The following is a 21,476-nucleotide window of genomic DNA, read 5'->3' as shown; positions in this document are numbered from 1 at the left end:
GGTTTGATTAGCTTGGAGGTCACCCACATGTGAGAATATCATGCCTGCTTGTCCTGGGATAAAGCACAGTTACTTACCGTAACAGGTGTTATCCAGGGACAGCAGGCATATATTCTCACAACCCGCCCGCCTCCCCGGGGATGGCTTCCTTGCTAGTTATGGAACTGAGGACCACGAGGTGGGATGCGCCCTCTAGTGGGCGAGAAGGCATGCACATGCGTGGTGCAGTGTGCAAACTTGAAACTTCAATCAAGTTTGCTTGAAAAGCTGTCCGCGCCGGGGCTCCGTAGATGACGTCACCCACATGTGAGAATATATGCCTGCTGTCCCTGGATAACACCTGTTACGGTAAGTAACTGTGCTTTAGGCGCGTGTTGAATTTGGTGTGGGAAGCACGGAGATCGGGGTCACCCTGGGTGGCTGTAGCGGTGGATGCCGAAAAGGCATTTGATAGGGTGGATTGGACGTTTATGGAAGCTGTCTTGCGCCAGATGGGGTTTGGTTCGCGCTTTATTTCCTGGATTCTTACTCTCTACCATACTCCGATGGCGTGTGTCAAAGTTAATGGGGTATACACGCAGCCCTTTGAGCTTCATAGGGGTACGAGACAGGGGTGCCCGCTCTCTCCCTTGTTGTTTGCTTTGGTGATAGAGCCTTTGGCCAGTCTAGGCTTGTACGGGGTGTTCAGGTGCAGGGGGTTGAGCATAAACTGTCCCTTTTTGCGGATGACATTTTGGCCATAGTGGAAGGTTCAGAGCAGTCACTTCTGGCTCTGCAAGATCTGATGCGGGATTATGGGCGGATCTCTGGCTTTAAGGCTAATTTGACTAAAACGGAGATTTTGAACATTTCGGTGCCGGATGAGGCGGCTCGGGAATTGCAAAGTCAGGTCCCCTTTCGTTGGGTGTCGGGCCCTATTCGATATTTGGGGATCCAGTTGGGGGTGGAGTGGTCTAATTTGTTCCGACTTAACTATCTACCTCTGGTTTCGGCTTTGCGGCAGGATCTTGCTAGATGGGATCCCTTGTACCTTTCCTGGATGGGCAGAATGGAGGTGGTGCACATCATGATCCTTCCCAGATTTCTTTACCTCTTTCAAGTCCTTCCTGTCGAAATTCCCAGAGTGTATTTTTTACGTTGGCACAGGAATCTTTTGCGCTTTATTTGGGGGGGTAGGCGTCCCAGGGTTGCGAGATTTGCCATGTTCAAATTCAAGGAGGAGGGGGGCTTGGGGATACCCAATTTGGAACTGTATTATCGGGCTGCACAAATTCGGGTGGTTGTGGATTGGCATGCGGATCCGGTTAAATTGTGGGTTCAGGTGGAACAGGGTCTCCTGGGGGGGCCCAGGGGCATAGATGTTTTATCTTATTTACCATGGGTGGGTCTACGAGAGAGGGAGCTTCTTACCATCTCTAATCCATTTATACGATGGACGTTGAGGGTTTGGGGGGGGCCACACGGAAGTTGCTGGGTAAGTTGAGGGGAATACATTTCCTTCCTATTCGGTATGCGGAGGATTTCCTTCCGGGTAGGGAGGGGGGGGTCTTTCGTAGGTGGGAGCGTGGTGGGCTGCGGTGCTTTGGCCAGTTATTGGAGGGGGAGCACATCAAAGGGTTTCCTGAGGTCCAAGCTGCTTTTCACCTAGAGCAGCGAGATTTATTCCCCTTTTTACAGGTGAAGGACTATGTTATGCGTCTTAGAGCGGGGGACGGTACCGCTTTTCGGCGCTCGCGCTTTGAGCTGCTGTTGGGGGATCTGGTGCGACGGGGATGCATTTCGACGCTGTATCGTTTATTGCATGCTGATCCTGATCAGAAGACTTCTTATATGTGGGCCTGGGAGAAGGATTTGGGGCTCACCTATACGGCAGAGGAATGGGAGCAAATTGCATTGCGAATACACCATGTGGCGGTGGAGAATGCTCTTAAGCTATTAGTGCGCTGGTATGTTACTCCTGTATACCTCGTGTGCAGGGGAGTGCTGGAGAGGGTGTGGTCTCCGGGGAACGTTCTTTCATATGTGGTGGGAGTGTCCTCATCTTTTGGGCTATTGGACATCGGTGTTTAACTATGTGGGGCACCTTCTTCAATGCCAACTGACATATAGAGCGGAAACTGCTCTGTTGGGGATTCTCCCGGGGGGAGTGGAGGCTACGCAAGACAAGTTGGCGCGTCTGGCTTTTACAGCTGCTAGGTTGGTGCTGGCTGCACACTGGAAGAGCCCCACGATACCCACGGTGGAGATGATGCGAGTGAAATTGGGTTGGGTCTGTGAGAAATCTAGGCTTTCCGCTTTACTCACCCGCCAGAGGCAACAGTTTGAGGATCTCTGGGGTAGGTTTCTGGAGGTGGAGGGTAAATCTGCATCCCTGAAGGAGTAATATTGCATTGGGGATTCCATTATGCTTTAATCTATTGTCCCTTCCTAGTCTTTTCTTGTGCTTTTTCCAACAGAGGGGGGGGGGGGGTCAGGCCTGGGTAGGGGATGGGGGGTGGGAGGTTCTATATTGGAGGGAGAGGTTCTGTTTACTGCTTTTATGGTTTAACCATGTTATTGTGTGCTTAAGCGCAGTGTTTAAATAAAGAATTTCAAAAAAATTTAGTTGTCTTTGTTTAGATTTTTTGTGGGTGGGTGGGGAGGGGGTATCTTTTTGGTTTATTTCTTGATGGCAGGGGAGGGATATTTATCTTCTGCATTGTTATTTAATGGAATTTAAGTGCTTATTTTGTTATTAATGTCTGTATAATTCATGGCACTTTGTATTAGTTTTGAAAATTAATAAAGATTTTAAAAGAGGATAATGACATTAGCTCAGCTTGCTTTTGATCTAGAATTGATCGCTGATTTAAGGTAAGATTTTTTCTGATGTTATTAGCTTTGTCTATGAAATAATTTGCAAGTTTCTGGGCAGTGGGCAGGTTACTGTTTGTCTGACTTTGCCTTTTGGTTGTAGAAGTTATTGATTTTAATATAAAGTGTTCCCTTTCCACCAATATTTCTCCCTCTCATCTGTACCTCCCTCCCTCCCTATGACCAAAAATGAAAACACGTGCGTGCCCACTCATGCCCTCCCTCCTTTTCTGCCCCCTTCCTGCAAGACGTCAGAGCTGCACTTCTTCGCAGACCAGCAGACCCTGCACGTGGCTGACACAAAGCCTTCCCTCTGACGTCATCTCTGATATCGGGGGAAGACTTCCAGTTTCGCTACGTGTGGCATGCTGGGAGTGCTGCAGGAGGACAGGAAGAGAGGACGAGCCACTTGACTCCATCTGCCTCCAAACTCTCGAGATCCCTGAGACTATGAGTGGGGTCCCCATGACCTGAAGAGGGAATCCACGGGATCCCCGTGGGTCCCCATTCCTGTGCAGCTCTCTAGTTCAAAGGTAGCGTTTACACCCTGTTTTTATAGTTTCAGGTCAGCCACACGCCTTGTTTTTACACCAGTTTTTATTCTCTGCACCTGATTTTGTCTTTAGAGGTTCAATTAGACATGTTTTTAACACCAACTCGTATGTCTTTTCCTATTCGTTTAATCTTAGTCTCTTTTAGTTTGACTTTTAAGTGCTGCAGCGCCATCTAGTGGGTAGGGTTGGGATTTTTTTCTATACACATACGTTGTTCATTTGGCCTCCGCAATTCCATTGTTTTTTCTTTTATCGAGATACCTTTTTAGACTCCTGTGATATTTTAAGTGCTTCTTTTACATATATTGTGTTGTTTTTTTTAAGCCTCTATATACCTGTTTGTGTTGTTTTTATTGAGATAATTGTGCATTGTTGCTGTTCTTATAAAGATGCTTTTGCTTTCCTCTCAACCCCTATGATAATTTTAACGTTTATGCTTTTACTTGCATATATTATTTTCATCTATGTTCATTATGTTGCTAATGTTATTTTACTTGTATCCATCATGTTCATATTTACAATTTGGATTGGTTTTTATTCATGTTATTATGTTACCGACACCTTTTATTAATGTTCATGATGCTGTTGACTTTATTAATGTTGATTTGAACTATATTCATGCTTTTTAACATTTATTTTATGTCATTTTTCTTGTCACTTGTACATTTTTCTATTTTTACACTTATGCAATATCCACATATTCTTTTAGACTGATTCCATCACCCCTGAGGCAGAAAACATAGACCGTGTCGGGTCACCAAAGACTAAGGACATTATATTAATGTATTTATGTGTTGAGTTTTTGATTGAATTTACACTAGTAAACCTGTGGATTCCAAGGTCCCACTCGCCACTTGTTCTTCTTTTCATGAGGTAGATATTGAACAGAATAGGTGACAGGGTTGAACCTTGTGATACGCCGCAGGTCAGTGCCCAAGATGGAGATGAAGTGCTACCAAACAGTATGGACTGTTGTCTGTCTGATAGATAGGATCTGACCCACACAAGTACTGTTCGGTTGCATTCACTCTGGAGTCATTACAATAGGTGTTCAATCCATGCCTGTGAACCAGGTTTTGCAAAAATCCTCACACTTTTTTCTCATCTGCTCCTCCTATTTAGCTGAGAGAGACAGAGCCCCCTGAAAGCGAACCATGCAGAAGTATTTCTAATCTAATCTAATCTTCCATTTGTGTGTCGCACATATCTATACAGGCTCAAGGGGACAGATCAAGGAGGAAGGGGAAAGGAGTAGGGCAGGGGGTATAGAGAAAATAAGATAGGGACATAAAAGTAAGGGGAATTATACAGAAATTAAGACTGTTAATTGTCAAAGAGGTGAGTCTTCAGGTTTTTTCTGAATGCAGTGTAGTTGACTCTGTCCTGATAAATTCTGTTAGATCATTCCAGATTTTTACACCCAGATAAGTTAGCATACAGCAGAAAATTTGCTTGTAGTGGAGGAATTTTGTGGATGGTAGATTTTGTTGGATTCTGTTAAGGATTCATTTTGATGTCGACCAAACATTAGAGAATAACTGGATGAGAGGGGCTGCTGAGCTTCCATATAGGATCTGGTGTAGGATACAAGATGATTTGAAAAATATTCGGGATGATATAGGGAGCCTATGTAGTTGCCTGATGAAGGTTGTGATTGAATCAAATTTCTTTAATTTGTAGATTAGTCTAACGGCTGTGTTATGGATAAGTTGTAGTTTGTGGATAAGAGCGATGTTGATGCCAAGGTAGGCAGAGTTGCAATAGTCCAGTTGAGGTAGGCCCATCATCTGAACGATCAGAGCAAAGTGGTGTGGGTGGAAGTATGATCTTGTGAGTTGCAGTTGACGCATAGTGTAGATGGTCTTTTTCCGAAGGTTAGAAATTTGTGGTTCCATTGTGAGAGTGTCGTCTGAGATGCAGCCTAGTACCTTGGTGGATTTTTCCATTATGAGAGTGATGTCTGATGGAAGAGTGAGGTTAGGTATGACATTCTGTTGTGCGGTGCAGAAACCAATGGCTTTGGTCTTACTGGCCTGTTGTTCGATGCTCTGCTTCTTCTGTTTTATTATTATTTTCTTAAGTTCGTGTTTCGGTGGCTTTGGTGCCATGAGATCACTACTGCTGCCTCTGCTTTTAAGCCTTCCCATTAGTGCTGTGAGGGTGTGTGTAGGGGAATCCCGAACTACATTTACAAGTCTTCGCACTCCCGTTAGTGGGGGGGGGGAACCCCCACTACACTGAAAACTCCAAACGGAAAGGAAAATGGGAGTTTTCAGTGTAATGTTTTCCCCCCACCCACCTCCAACGGAAGTAATGTAATGTAATTTTATTTCTTATATACCGCTAATCCGTTAGGTTCGAAGCGGTTTACAGAAAATATACATGAAGGATGCAATAAGATAAGATAGGTACTTTGAAATTCCCTTACTGTCCCGAAGGCTCACAATCTAACTAAAGTACCTGAGAACAAACAAATTAGTAAATAATAGAGAGGTAAATAAAGATAGAAGAAAAAAAATGAGATATGAAGCATCGTAACAAGAATACATTGAACTCTCAATACCATACTTTTAAAGCAAAATGTACAATCCAAAATAATAATGTAATGGAAAAAAAAACAAACCTAAATTAGATAAAAATATAATTTTAAGAATTAAATAAAATATAGAAATGTAAAAAGAAAAATAAACATTAGAAGTGAGGAAAAAAAGGTAAAGGAAGGAATATGAATAGAACGGAATGAGAAACCGTTAAACAATAGAATTCTGAGGAAATTTAAATGAAAACTAAACAAATAGATAAAAAAAAAAAAGATATAATATGCAGAATGGAATAAAAGTTAGGAAGGACTTAATTTCATTTCCATCGATCATCAATGTCATCATCCCTAGTGCTTTAGCCGTTTCAACCAGACAACCGCCATCATCGGCCTCTGCACATCAGCCATGGGTCCACTTTTTCAAAGCAGTGAGAAACATCTCCATTACACTCAACAGCTCTCAGATCTTCCGGCTCCAATTTTCCGCTCCTTGGTCCGGACTATGCAACTCACTCAGCCAGCCCTCACACTTGATGGCATCATCCCTCACAACAGCACTCCAAGCCAGCTGCGGGACATCAGGCGCGGTGAGATTCCAGGCATGATGAAAAGCCAATCTCCGGACCTCCCGTCCTGCTGATGTCGCACTGCCAGTAGGAAATTCGAAGCTGCATCGCTGCAGGAAGCCAGAGTCCACGCCGATCACCTCAGATATGGCGCATCCGCCTCGACAACCGCCTCTACTCCGTCGACCTCGGCAACGCCCCCCCTCCGGTTCTCCACCATCAGCCCTACTCGCCATGGATCGGTCACCAGGCACAGCTCAGGATCGCCAAAGGTGAAGGAATACCAGGTGAGAACAAGGCCTTTCTGACAGACCGAGAACAACGGTCAAATCAGAACCGTCGGCTCAAAGTCCACAAGTGAAGTCCCAACCAGTATAAAAGATCAAAGAAGATTAAAAAATAACACAAATAAAAATAACAATTAAATAAATAAACAAAAACAGCAGGAAAACCAAAAATAAAAAGAAATAAAAGAGAACAAAGGGAGACAGCACAAATGGTGACTTAATCGGCTGTCATCTTGTTAGAAGTAATGTTTCCCCCCACCCTCCTCCAACGGAAGTGTAAGAATTTGTAAATGCCCCTCACAGCGCTAACGGGAAGTCTTAAAAGCAGAGGCATCAGTGGCACGCATATGTTCTGTGTGCAAATGTTGGCACGCTTTAGTTCTGGAACTGAGATTTCTGCAGGATGAACTGTGCTTTCTCCACTAGCATCTGAGGTAAAATGTTTGTCACTACCTCTGAGGAAAATCTAAACTAAAGGCCTTTTTATTTCAAGATGTTTGACCATCTTTAGGACGAGTTGCAACTAAGAAATTGAATGCTACCCTTCCTTCTGTTCTCATAAGAACATAAGAGCTGCCACTGCTGGGTCAGACCGATGGTCCCATAATGCACTAGAATGAGGAATATTCAAAGACGGGGTCTGGTCAGGACCACCCAAAAACTCAAACTCGCTTTTCCACCCCTAAAAGCTATGATTTCTATTGGTAAACGGGGGAAATCCTATCCGTTTAAACTAACTAAGGTTAAAAGAATTAGGTTCATTTCAATCCATTTGCAAAAACTTGGTTTTCTTTTTGTCTCTTAATTCTTTTAGTTTATTGTAAGCCAAGTCAAGCTTTATTATATGAAGATGAGCTGGACTAAAATGTTAGGTTTGGTTTAGTTGATTTGGAAGAGAAGTTAGGCCGAGAGGGCTGTGCATTATAAATTGACAACAAACACAGGCAGGATATGTTGTGTTTTGGCCTCCTTCGATTATGCCAGCATAAGAATGGTTGTTTACCTAGTAAGGGCGTTTGGGTATCGATGTCACCTTTGTGCTGTGTCTGAATATATCAGCTGCCAACTGGTATTGCATGTTTACAGATAGCACAGATGATAAGTTACCCTGTTCCAGGCGGGGATTTTGTAACAACTTCTACTGATACAACTATTTATCACTTCTGTAGCAGTGACAGGCTTATGCAGCACTGTGCATTGGGATTTCGTAGAAGGTCCCTGCTCTGAAGAGCTTACATGATAAGTTACCCTGTTCCAGGCTGGGATTTTGTAACAGCTCCTACTGATGCTACTATTTATCACTTCTGTAGCAGTGAATGGCTTATCCAGCGCTGTGTATTGACATTTCATAGAAGTCCCTGCTCTGAAGAGCTTACATGATGTTACCCTGTTCCTTGCTGGGATTTTATAACAACTCCTACTGATACTACTATTTATCACTTCTGTAGCAGTGACAGGCTTATGTAGCGCTGTGCATTGATATTTCACAGAAGGTCCCTGCTCAGAAGAGCTTACATGATGTTACCCTGTTCCATGCTGGGATTTTATAACAACTCCTACTGATACTACTATTTATCACTTCTGTAGCAGTGACAGGCTTATCCAGCGCTGTGCATTGATATTTCATAGAAGGTCCCTACTCTGAAGAGCTTACATGATGTTATCCTGTTCCAGGCTGGGGATTTTATAACAACTCCTACTGATACTACTATTTATCACTTCTGTAGCACTGAGAGGCTTATGCAGTGCTGTACATTGACATTTCATAGAAGGTCCCTGCTCAGAAGAGCTTACATGATAAGTTACCCTGTTCCAGGCTGGGATTTTGTAACAAATCCTATTGATGCTACTATTTATCACTTCTGTAGCAGTGAAAGGCTTATGCAGTTTTGTACATTGACATTTCATAGAGGGACCCTTCTCTGAAGAGCTTACATGATAAAATACCCTGTTCCAGGCTAGGGATTTTGTAACAACTCCTACTGATACTACTATTTATCACTTCTGTAGCAGTGACAGGTTTATGCAGCACTGTGTATTGGCATTTCATAAAAGGTCCCTGCTCTGAAGAGCTTACATGATAAGTTACCCTGTTCCAGGCTGATACTACTATTTATCACTTCTGTAGCAGTGACAGGAATATGCAGCACTGTGCATTGACATTTTATGGAAGGTCCCTGCTCAAAAGAGCTTACATGATAAGTTACCCTGTTCCAGGCTGGGATTTTGTAACAACTCTTATTGATGCTACTATTTATCACTTCTGTAGCAGTGACAGGAATATGCAGCGCTGTGCATTGACATGTCATAGAAGGTCCCTATTCAGAAGAGCTTACCTTGTTCCAGGCATTTTCTATCAGCACAGCACGGCGTTTCAGACCATGGTCTCAAGCTAAGTAAAACTTTTTTTGCTTTTTCTGTGCACAGTGATGGGTATATTACCCTTTTGATAATTACATTTCAGTGGTGGTGGAGTTTTTTTTGCCAGTGATAGTACATAAGCAGCTTGGATTTTAAAACAGTATTGAAGTTGTTTACTGCTGCATTGAAATTTTTGAGGCTTTTCTCCACTGGTTTGTGAAATGGTTATTGGGGGAGTGTAACCCATCTTTGGTGAGTAATATTTTGTAGTTAAATTTTGGGATTTAAACATCTCTATCATATCTCCCCTCTCCACACACCATTTTAGTTGCCTTCCTCTGGACCAACTCCATCCTTTTTATGTCTTTTTGGAGCCTCCAGAATTGAACACAATATTCTAAATGAGGTCTCACCAGAGTCTTCTACAGGGGCAAAAATCGCTATTACTTGGTAGCAATGGACTAAAGAAGGCTCTATCTGCTGAGGAAAACAAAGGATTGAATTTAATGGAAGGATACCTCAGTGGCTGCTTTTAACATTACTGCAAAAGATGAAAGAGCTGCAGTTATTAAGAAAAGATCCTTACATTCCTTTGGAAAAACATGGGATGCGTTATTGGAAGTAGCTGTCATGCCCTATTAATGTAACCTTGTCATATGCATTATTTTACTGAATTCATACATTATTTTGTTAACATATCCATACATTTATTCTTATAAAACTATTCTGGTTGTACATTAACTATCCCTATTGTTCTTTTTTTGTATAACCTGTTTGATAACTAATAACAAATAAAAATGATGGAACTAAAAAAAAAAATTGCAAAATTGTCAACTGCTGAACAAATTGTAAATAGATACAAGAAATGTATATTATTACAGAGACAGAAATTGCACAGCAGTAAGGCAGAAGATGAAGGCAACCTCATCAAGATATAGAACACACACAGGCAATAAGGTGGTTATTGAATACAAGCACAGTATGTGAGAACAGAGAGTGTCAGAACAGTTAGGGCGCTGGCCTTTGAGCGGACTGCCGGCCACGATGGACCACTGGTCTGACCCAGCAGCGGCAGTTCTTATGTTCTATGACCACAAAATATGACATTGCAATAAGAATGGAGAGGTGACCAAGTGTGATGGGAGGAGCTGAGAGTACTGGACTTCTCTGCGGTAGGCGTTAAGCAAAGTGTGTTGAAATCTGTTTTCCATTTCGTAACGCAAAAGCTTGGCCCATGCAATGAAACATCTTCACATCCAATTAGTATTTCAGAGTGGTCAACAGGAGTTGAGATGGATAATACAGTAGCTAGAGAATTACTATTGCTACTATTTGGGTTTCTGCCAAGCATTTGTGACCTGGATTGTATACTGGGCTAGATTGACCATTGGTCTGACCCTGTATGGCTTTTGTCAAGTTCTTATGTCAGAAGCCTAAGAAACAAGATGGGACAGTTAGAATATATTGCACTAAATGAAAAGATAGATATAATAGGGTGGAAAAAGAAAACCAATGGGACACTGTTATATCGGAGTGAAAGGGTGGATCGAATTGATCGGGTCAATTGAAATCATTTATATTTAAGAGCTATCTGTAAATTGTACCCCAGTTATTTCAGCCTTGATAACAAGCTCTCTGTTGAGACATATTTATTTATGGAAGTGTATAATCTACCAATTGGGGAGATTCTCAGTGGATCCTCTAATACCCCCTTCTACCAATATTCTTTCAAGATGTTTCAGTCTACGCCATCCATCTTGAGAGGACGACTTTATTTACCTGCTTGACTAAACAGTGTCTACTATAACTTTTCATCTACAGCTGCTTCCCCAATGAAGCAATAAACATAAGTATTTGGGAAGCCCAGTCTGGTGTGTGACATGTTTTGCCACCTGGAGAGGGAGGGTGATTTCAAACTCTGGGATCTCCTAAGCAGGATACATGACCCCACTGCCCCTTCCACTGACTCAGGGGGTGGCTACATATTTGAGACAAGAACCTCACCCATTCTCTATTACCCTAGAAACCAGGGTTAAAGGGGGAAACGGGTTCACCAGTCTGCACAAATTCATGTTTTATTCAGGTTGACCAGCTTTTGTCTCTGTAATCCACACAGAACTTGTGCAATATTGTAATTGTACTTGTGATAACTCATGTCTCAAGAGATGAAGGAAGTAGAACCAGGAATGTGAATGCTTTTACTTTATTGAGGAAGCGAAACAAGGGACAGCAGAATCATGAGACATCTCTACAGAATAATAGGCTTCAAGTGCTAGATGATATGGAAGAAGATCCCTTGTATGGAAGAGAAGAGTACAGAGAGGATTCTACGGTGGCCATTTGGCACATTCCTTTGGCTGATAGCGAGGCCAGGACCTTCTAGAAGAGAGAAAAAGACAAGGAAATACTGAGCAGAGGCAATCTGAGAGAAAAACACAAAATCTTTCTGAAGGGATTATCGTGATCAGTATTGAAGTGGGAGTTGCTTCAAGAACACATTGATTAGGTGCTGTTTAGGTCTGAATGCAGAATTTTTATTTGGATTACAGAGATGTAAAATGAAAAAAACTGTACGATGGCGTTCTAGCCACTCAAGCAGCAAAACTAGACTTCCAATTCTCCAATTTACTGATAACGACTCCAGACTACAAATCGTTTAGAAAAGAAATAAAAACCATCCTACTCAAGACATCCTTGAAGACAAACTAACTCCTCAAGACTCATCCCAATTCTCTGAAGCAACTCACTCTACTCTTCAATTCCTCTGGAAATGGCCAGATAACTTCTTTTGATTATGAATTTTTGGAAATCAATCTGGGACCCAATTAATTGTTTATTAGATAACCCAGTGGCATTATCATATGATACTGTATTGTTTGGTATGGAGATGAGAGCAAAAAGTCAGATTTCTACAAATAATAACAAATTATTACTTATAATGACTGGGGTTGCCATTCAACAAATTACATATAATTGGAAGAATTGGAGTAGAGTAAATTATAATTTCTGGTGGAATTCCTTGTGTCATAATTATAAAATGGGACGATTTATTGCAAAACAGAGAGGATATTTCAGGAAATTTCAAGATGTGTGGGAGCCATTAACAAAATATTGTATTGATTAGAGGACATTATTTTTATTTTTTTCCCTTAAATTTATAAGTTCAATAGTGGTGGGGGAGGGGGGGTAATTTTATTGGTGCATATTGTATAAGGTATTGATTATATGATAGGAAGGGTGGGAAGGGTGGGAGATAAAAGCATTTCCTTTGTATCATTGATGATTAATAAGTTAGATATTTAATGTTAATTTTGTTTGGATTTACTATCACACTTATTGTAAGTTTGAAAATGAATAAAGAATTTTAAAAAACCCATAAACTTCTTTTGTAATCTGCCTTGAACCGCAAGGTACTGGCGGAATAGAAATCACTAATGTAATGTTACTTCCTGTTTTTTCATGTTCCTGGTGTTCATACGGTAGATCTCTAATAAAGACCGATTTCTTTCCAGCTCTTTACTAACATTGAAAAACTAGGGGTGATTAGTTCTGGGGAAGGAGGCTGCTAGAAGATCCAGGTTTGTGCCCTACCTGAGTGGATTTGGACCAAGTCCTCAGGGACCACCTGCCAGTTGAGTTTTCAGGAAATCCGTAATGAAATTGCAAGAGATACGAGGGTTCTTCAAAAGGTTCCTGCACTTTCATATATCCATATTTTTTATATTCTTTTCTGATGGTTTAAGAAGTTAGTAGGATGCTGGGAAAAATGTATCATAAAACAGGGTGATTATGTGGAAGAGTGATATAATTTCCTTTTGAGATATTTAATAAATAGTGTTCAAACAAGTTAAAAGTGCGGAAACCTTTTGAAGATCCCTCATATATTTAGCACACCCTTTCTCCATTACATGCAAATATCTCTCATGCATATTCATTGTGGGTGCACCGACTGGCCTGGATGTCCCTGAGGACTGGGTTGAAAGCCACTGCTCCACCTCCTTTCCCCAATCCCTCTGCAGTGCCCACAGACGCAGAGAAAACACTTCCTTCAGGGCTGCTCCCAGAGCCAGCAGGTTGATGCATATGCCATGGCTATGAAGCTCAGGTCTCCTGCAAAGCTGCATAATGTAGGGGTTCATGGAAGCAACACTGCCACCTTCTGCCAACACGTGGGATCATTTTAATAAAGATTATTTCATAGACCAGAGAGAAGGAGGTGGCTAAATGATTGGTAATTGCTGTCTTTTACCTATGCTCAAATTGCTAATATACCTAACAAGAGGAAGTTGGATTTACCAGCAATTATGTCCCATGGGTTTTAAGGGCGTTTCTTGTTTATGAAACCATCCTGCAAGAAAAAAGAAACAAACCAGGTACAAGGGAAGAAGGAGAGCGAGATCCTAGAGAAAAGCAGCAAAGTCACTTCAAAGGGATCAACCAAGAGAGGCACAAAGATGCTCACAGATAGCCACACAGCAACACTCATACATGCACACGCACAGACACACATGAACATACATGCACACACACGAACACATATGTATACAGAATAAGACACAGTTGCTACAAAGAGAAAGTTTTGCTGACACACTAACTCCAAAAAAGAAGCGGTTTTGAAATTTACAACAGTTGAGAAGAACAAGAACAAAAGTCTGGACTTACCAATAAATCAGAGAGATTTTCCTAAAGGGAAGAACGAGAGCAGAGATTTTAGAGAAGAGCAGTAAAGTCACTGTTCTGTCAGCAAAGGCATCAATCAATGGAGGTGTGCAGACACCTATGAACACGTCTGTGCACACACACACACGCTAACAGAGAGTGAATGCAGACAAGAACAGACACATGTACCGGGAGCATAGCCACGGAAGGTCCCAGGCCCACCCAGTTTCACCTAAAGCCCACCCAGAGGCAGTGCACACCAGCTACCAAGGATTACATATCTCTCAGTCCTTTTTCCTCCCTCACCCCTCCATGGTATTTCAGTGAATTATGGGTGTCAGGCCAACCAACACAATGCTGGACCTGTGGGGAGATGGGTGCTGGGTGCTGAAGGGAATAATAATTAATCGTAATTTATTTTTATATATCACCTACCCAGCAGTTCAAAGCAGTTTACACAATAGGTTCTCAGCATACAATATAATAATAACATCATACATAATATAATTCTAAGTAACTAATACAAGCATAAAACTAATGAATAAAAAACCACAAAATAAACTAAAATAGTATAGATAAAAAGATTAAAAGTATATTATAACTACATGATAATATGAAAATCAATAATGTATATTATATTGTTTAAATAAGTGGGTTTTAAGATCTTTTCAAAATTGATAGAAAGTAAGAAATGGAAATTGAAGGGGGAGAGGTGCTGACCCTGCGGGAAAGGTTGGGTCAAGGAATGGAGGTACTCCATCTGTGGGCAGGAGGGCTAGGGAGAAGAGAGAGGGATGCTGAATTGGTGGCGGGGGGACTGGGAGCAAGGAGAGGTGCTAGACCTACAGGGTGACTGAAGGCAAGATCTGCAAGGAATGGCTGGAGAGAAGAGAAAGAAATTATAGAAATGCATGGGGGAGGCCTGTATAAAGGGTCGGGACTGAAGGGAAGGGAGAGAAGTGCTGTTCCATAGGAGGATTTACAGGGAAGCAGTGGCATGCGGAGAGGGCTTTCAGGGGATTCAGTGGGCAGCCTGCTCAACCAGTCAAACTGCATCAAACAAAAATGAAACCAAAAGGGAAAAAAAAGCAGGGCTCTGAGGCTGGGGATTCTCTGAACCCCCTGGTCTGAATTTGATTGGCTGAGCACCATCTGCCTTATGGGTGTGGGGTAAATCTCCTTAAGGCCCTGACCACATGTCACTGCAGGGAAGGGAGAAAGATGCCAGACCAAGGGGTTGAAGAAAGAGGGAGACAACTGATTGACCCACAGTGGCAGAAAGAGCCGGATGCTGAAGGAAGAGAAGAGAGAGAGAATTAGAAGTTGGATGGGTGGTGTGGGACGATGCAGAGAGGGGAGAAGATGGACTCAGAGGAAACACAGGTGACATAGACACAAGGCAGTGAATCAAAGCTCTATGTATGCTGTATGGGGATGGAGTATGACCACAGAGGGATAATACTTGTCATGATGGGTGTGGGAACATGGAAAGAAAGAGACCATTTTGAACATGGGGACACAGAGAGAAGATACTAGATTTTTTGGGGAGAGCAGGGACTCAGGGAGATGCTGTACATAGAAGGGCATAGGGACAAAAGCGTTGATGCTGGACAGAGAAGCTAGAGATAGAGGAGTGAGGATGGATGATACTAGACCAGAGATACTAGACAAGGAACTATAGGAACACAGAGAAGGGAGATGGAGGGTGAACATGGGAAGAGAAGAAATGTCAAATAGACAGGAGATCCTGGTGAGTGAGCTAAGAGACGAAAGAGGGAAGCAGAAATCAGAGACTGGGACCAACTTGATTTGAAAAATAAAATGAACATAGAACAAAAGGTAAAAAAAAACAACTATATATATTTTTTGTGATTAGAATGTGTCAGGTTTTATTGTATTTGTTGCCAGAGTGGTGTTAGACATAGCTGGGACCCCAAAGATCATTACCAGGTTGAGCTGCCTTCTGCTTCCAGTGGTCTTGTGGCTCTTTCTGGCCATGGAGGTCAGGGGCAATTGCACAAGTTTCATTCCTCTAACACCATGTGCTATCTTTACATTTTTCACAGTCACCTCCTCCTTCACTCTTCTCTGCTTCTGGAAATGACTATGCCTTCTTTGGGGTCAACTTTGGAGATTGTTGTCATAGCCACAGGGTGCTCTCAACCCGGTCTGGTTCTGGATCCTGGCTCATAAGAATTTCCGCTGCTGGGTCAAACCAGTGGTCCATCGTGCCCAGGAGTCCACTTAGGTGGCGGCCCCTAGGTCAAAGATCAGTGCTCTAAATTAGCCAAGCCTCACCTACATACTTTCCAGTTGAGCAGAAACTTGTCCAACTTTGTCTTGAATCCCTGGAGGGTGTTTTACACTATGACAGACTCCAGAAGAACGTTCCAGTTTTCTACCACTCTCTGGGTGAAGAAGAACTTCCTTACGTTCATACAGAATCTATCCCCTTTCAACTTTAGAGAGTGCCCTCTCATTCTCCCTTCCTTGGAGAGGATGAACAACCTGTCTTTATCTACTAAGTCTATTCCCTTCAGTATCTTGAATGTTTCTATCATGTCCCCTCTCAATCTTGTCACCATCTAAAATTAAATATAGTCATTACTGAACTTATTTTCTTTCCTCCTAAACCCACCTCTCCTCTTCCCCCATTCTCTATATTAGTAGATAACACTCTTATACTCCAGTCTCTTCAGCTTTCAACCTCAGAGGTGATCTTTGACTTGTCGCTCTCCTTCTCCTGGCATATCCAACAGATTGCTAAAACTTGTCATTTCTTTCTCTATAATATTGCTAAAAATCCTTCCTTTTCTTTCAGAGTACGCTGCCAAGACCCTCATCCATGCTCTTTTCACCTCTCATCTGAATTACTGCAATGCACTTCCTGCTGTTCTGCTAAGCCATTTCTCTCCCATTCAATCTGTTGAAAATGCTTTGTATACCTCATATTCCGTTGGGGTCATTATACCAACATTACTCTTCTCCTTAGGTTGCTTCACTGGCTCTCTGTCCATCTCTGCATACAATTCAAGCTCCCTTTACTGACATCAAGTGTACTCACTCTGCAGTTCCTCAGTATCTCTCCTCTCTTATTACTCCCCATACTCTCCCCAGGAACTCCATTCGTCAGACAAGTCCCTCCTGTTGGTATCCTTCTCCCTTACTGCCAACTCCAATATCCTTCCCTTCTACCTTGCTGTGCTGCATGCCTGGAACAACCTGCCTGCCTCGTTACATAAGGCTTCATCTCTGACGGTATTCAAATCCAGGCTTTAAGCCCAGTTATTTGAAGCTGTGTTTAAACATAAACATAAATCATTTTCTAGACCACTTAACCAAATAGTTCTAGGCGGTTCATAAAAGATGAGCTTAACTATTATCTGAGTGAAAATTTTTTTCCTCTTATTGGTTTTAAAAGTATTTCCCTGTAACTTCATTGAATGTCCCCTAGTCTTTGTAATTTTTGATGGAGTGAAAAATCGATCCACTTGTACCCGTTCTACTCCACTCAGGATTTTATAGACTTCACTCATATCTCCCCTCAGCCATCTCTTTTCCAAGCTGAAGAGCCCTAACCGTTTTAGTCTTTCCTCATACGAGAGGAGTTCCATCCCCTTTATAATCTTGGTCGTTCTTCTTTGAACCTTTTCTACTCTGTCACATCCGGGCTCTATAAGGATACCCTGAGCTGCCGGATAGTGGCACGTTGTTCACTTCTGGCGTGGTCCCTTTAGAATTAGGGTATCCTTTCAAGTTGGCTGCCACTGGCAAATGCCTAACCAAGCTTACTTCCAAAGATTTAAAAAAAACATGGTTGTCAGAATGATCTTGGTTCAAAACACAAGCTTTATTCGGCCACCAGCCACAGGATCATCATGCAACCCAGGTTTCCCTGGTAGCATGAAAATAATACAAACAAAAAGGCAAACGTTTTCACTTCATTCACTGAATCTCACTAATAAGCTTTGGGCTTGCTTGACAAACCATATACAGTCCCCTGTACCAGAGTCCTTCAATCGGCCATATCTCCTGATGCCCGTGCAAAATACAGTCCATTAGCTTTCAATAAAGCTAAGCAGTGCAACCGTTAATAGAAACAGCTTTCCCATGCAGAGCTATAAGAGGAACATTCATAGTAGTGTGTTTTTTAGCAGTGCAATCACTCTCCAGCTGGGCTGGAGCTTCCCAAAGGAAATGGAGCAGGATTACTCTCAGATTCTTAATCTCTGTTCCTAAGTGACATGCAGGCTAATTACCTTACACAGTTGCTATGCTAATCAGTTCCAAGCTGGGCTCTTGCACAGAGTCCTGAAACCAGGGAGCCTTAAGTTTTACCAGGCTAAAACTACAGCCTAGTGTTTGGCTCAGCTGCTCACATTTCATAGAGAGGAGAAAACTGCCACATTTCTTAGAGCTCAGCAAACCAGGCAGAAAAAAAACACCTTTTCACAGACTCACTGTTAACTCAGCTATCTCCATTTCCTCTGGCCAGCTCTCAACCACAGTGCTATTATCTTCCACTACCATCGGCTCTGGGGAAAAGAATTCTGGAAGTAAGTTACCAGCCAGCTCTTCAGTCATCTCCCAGTCAATGATGTGGAACTACCCTGCAGAGTCTGAGGCAAGCTCAGCTATGCTACATAGTAACATAGTAGATGACAGCAGATAAAGACCCCAATGGTCCATCCAGTCTGCCCAACCTGATTCAATTTAAATTTTTAAATTTTTTCTTCTTAGCTATTTCTGAGCAAGAATCCAAAGTAGAGGTCTGCACGGGAACGGGTATCGCGGGGTTCCCCCCCTGGCCCACGGGACTCCCACGGGGATGCCCCCTGGCCCACGGGACACCCACGGGGACGCCCCTGGCCCAAGGGACTCCCACGGGGATGAAAACAGCCTACCTAAATTCTGGCGATGCAGGCGTGCAGCTTACAAGTCCGGCATCGTGTCGGGAAATAGCCATGCTGAGCAGTGAGCTCAGCACGTACACAGATAAAAGCCTTGCTTGCTGATTGGTCCGGCGGCCCCGCCCCGCCAAACCGCCGTACCAATCAGCATGCAAGGCTTTCATCTGTGTACGTGCTGAGCTCACTGCTCAGCATTGCTATTTACCGCCACGACGCCGGACTTGTAAGCTGCACGCCTGAAAAAGAAATCATCCTGGCCGGGTAGGTGTCATGCTCCGGAGCTTCTACAGCCTTCCTATCTCCCTCTCCCTTCTACCTGCTTCCGGCCACACCCTCTGCTCCGCTGCTCTCTTCGGCAACTCAGCAGCAGCGATCGACACAAGCTTCTGATGTCGGGGCCTACCCTTTGCGAGTCCCGCTTGTTTCAACTTCCTTTTTCCACAAAGGCGGGACTCGTAGAGGGAAGGCCTCGATGTCGGCAGCTTGTCTTGATCACCGCTGCTGACGAGTTGCTTAAGAGAGCCGCGGAGCAGGGGGGTGTTGCCAGGTGCAGGTAGAAGGGAGAGGGCCAGATGCAGGACTCGTGGGTGAGGGAGGAGAAGAGAGAGAGAGAGGAGAGGGAAACAAAAGGAAATATTTCATACTGGGCTGCGCCGGAGTGGAGGGAGGGTGGAAAGATTCTGGCTACCGGGTGCAGTAACAAAGGAAAAGGGGGGAAAGCTGAAAATGGAGATAGTGACACAAAGAAGAGAAAGGGTAAGCAGGACCTACTGAATAAGGATAGAGATACAGAGGGGACATGAAGAGGAGGTGAAACAGAGACATAGAAGTAATGCTGAAAAAGTGTGTGGGGGGGAGATAAAGACATTGAAAGGGCAAATGGTGAACATGGCGTAAAGATAAGGACAGAGACAAATGAAGATTCTGAAAAAGTGGTGAGATAGGGATATAGGTGAGATGGACACAAAGAAGGGTGATGCTGGAAAATAGGTGGAATAGTAATTCTGACAGACACAGAAGGGAAATGTTGGATCAAGGAGAGATGGGGCTCAGGCTGGATGGAATGAGGAGAAATGCCTTGTTGGCCCGGAACTTCCACTCCTACGTCAGAATTGACGTCAGGGAGTGGAATGCTGGTCAGCGCGACGCTTCTGCAGGGAAAGCTTGGGACAGCGGTGGCTTGGGGGCTATTCTCCGATGGCGGTGGCAGCAAACCGAGTGGCTTGGGGGAGGGCACGGAGAAAGAAAGAAAGGGGGCAGACAGGGAGACAGAAAGAAGGGGGAACAGGGAGACAGAAAGAAAAAGTTGGGGGAGAGAATGAGGTCTGGAGGAGAGGAAACATACAGGAGGCTGAAAGAAAGGAAGAAAGATTGGATGCACAGTCAGAAGTAGAAAGTGCAACCAGAGACTCATGAAATCACCAAACAGCAAAGGTAGGAAAAATGATTTTATTTTCAATTTAGTGATCAAAATGTGTCTGTTTTGAGAATTTATATCTGCTGTCTATATTTTGCACTATGGCTCCCTTTTACTAAACCGCAATATCGTTTTTTAGCGCAGGGAGCCTATGAGCATTGAGAGCAGCGCGAAGCATTCAGCGTAACTCCCTGTGCTAAAACCTACTATTGTGGTTTAGTAAAAAGGGAGGGGGTGTATTTGTCTATTTTTGTATTTTGTTACCGAGGTGACATTGCATAGAGTCATCTGCCGTGACCTCTTTGAAAAAACCCGGAATATGAATAATTAACATTTTCTCTGCCTTTCATTGTGCTTTGTGTTTTTTTTAAATTTTATTGTTGGTAGATCATTTTGACTTAGTCATTATAAAGCAGCTCGCAAGCCCATAAAGTGTGATCACCCCTGCTCTTACTCTGGGGCACCAGACCTCCCTCACGGCACACACACGGCAAATGGAAGAAAGAGGAGAATTTTTGGTCGTAGGGAGGAAGGTACAGAATGTGATAGGGAAGAAAAAGATGAGAGTGAGAAATGTGGCAAGGGAACAATGGGACAGATTGAAAGGGATGCAAGAGGGAGGAATATTGGACAGTGGTGAAGGGAATGGAGGGAGAGATGTGGCATAGTGTTGGAGAGGGGTGATAGAAGGAGAAATGTTGGACATGGGGCTGGTGGGCAGGCACGAAAGATGAGAAAGAGATAAATGCTGGACCATGGTAGGGGGAACCAATGGACAGCAACAGAAGAATTTACAGAAGATGGGAAAACGGAAAAAAGAAACTGGGACCAACTTTATGGAAAAATAAGTCTCCAGACAACGAAGGTAAAAAACGGAATTTATTGACTAAAATATGTTAGCTTTGGGAAATGTATATGGCAGATGTCTTTGTTTTGTGTTCAAAAGAAAAGGAAATGCATTTCTGGTTTTATTTCTACAGTGTTGAAGTACTTGTTGACCCTTGCTGTGACTGGTGGGGATCCCCAAGCACCGCCAGCAGAGGACCTCCTCTAGAGATGGCCAGAACTCCCCTCCACCAAGCGCAGCAGTCGCTGGCAGCATCCATGAGCCACTGAGGTGCCAGCATCTGTGACTCAGGGACGCTACTGCTGCCTGCCAAGCTTGGCAAAAGGGACCCCCGGCCAACTGCAAAGGAAGTCCTCAGCTGACAGTTTGTGGGTTCTCATCAGATGAGTATTTATATTTTATATTTACATTAGAGGTTCTGGTAGAAACCCATTTACAAAGTATGTATTCTTCCCAATTAATATTTCCAAATTAATAAAGTCT

The 21,476-nt window shown here is 43.2% G+C and overlaps 2 long non-coding RNA genes across 2 annotated transcripts in view; one reads left to right on the top strand and one right to left on the bottom strand.

Moving 5' to 3' along the window:
• Nucleotides 1-21,476, top strand: part of LOC117354754 — a 739,456-nt gene that overhangs the window by 307,382 nt on the left and 410,598 nt on the right. The gene's annotated exons all lie outside the window — the stretch shown is intronic.
• LOC117354755 overlaps nt 11,350-21,476 on the bottom strand; it is a 31,235-nt gene continuing 21,108 nt past the window's right edge. Inside the window, exons 4-6 of the long non-coding RNA XR_004538241.1 lie at nt 13,823-13,843; nt 13,457-13,508; nt 11,350-11,539 (exon numbers count right to left, since the gene is read on the bottom strand). This is a non-coding gene — a long non-coding RNA (uncharacterized LOC117354755). The remainder of the gene's footprint in view (nt 11,540-13,456; nt 13,509-13,822; nt 13,844-21,476) is intronic.

This window comes from Geotrypetes seraphini, chromosome 2, assembly GCF_902459505.1.
Source record: "Geotrypetes seraphini chromosome 2, aGeoSer1.1, whole genome shotgun sequence".
Classification (NCBI taxonomy): domain Eukaryota; kingdom Metazoa; phylum Chordata; class Amphibia; order Gymnophiona; family Dermophiidae; genus Geotrypetes; species Geotrypetes seraphini.
Note: the sequence above shows the minus strand (reverse complement) of the source record. Positions and strands in the feature narration are given on the sequence as shown.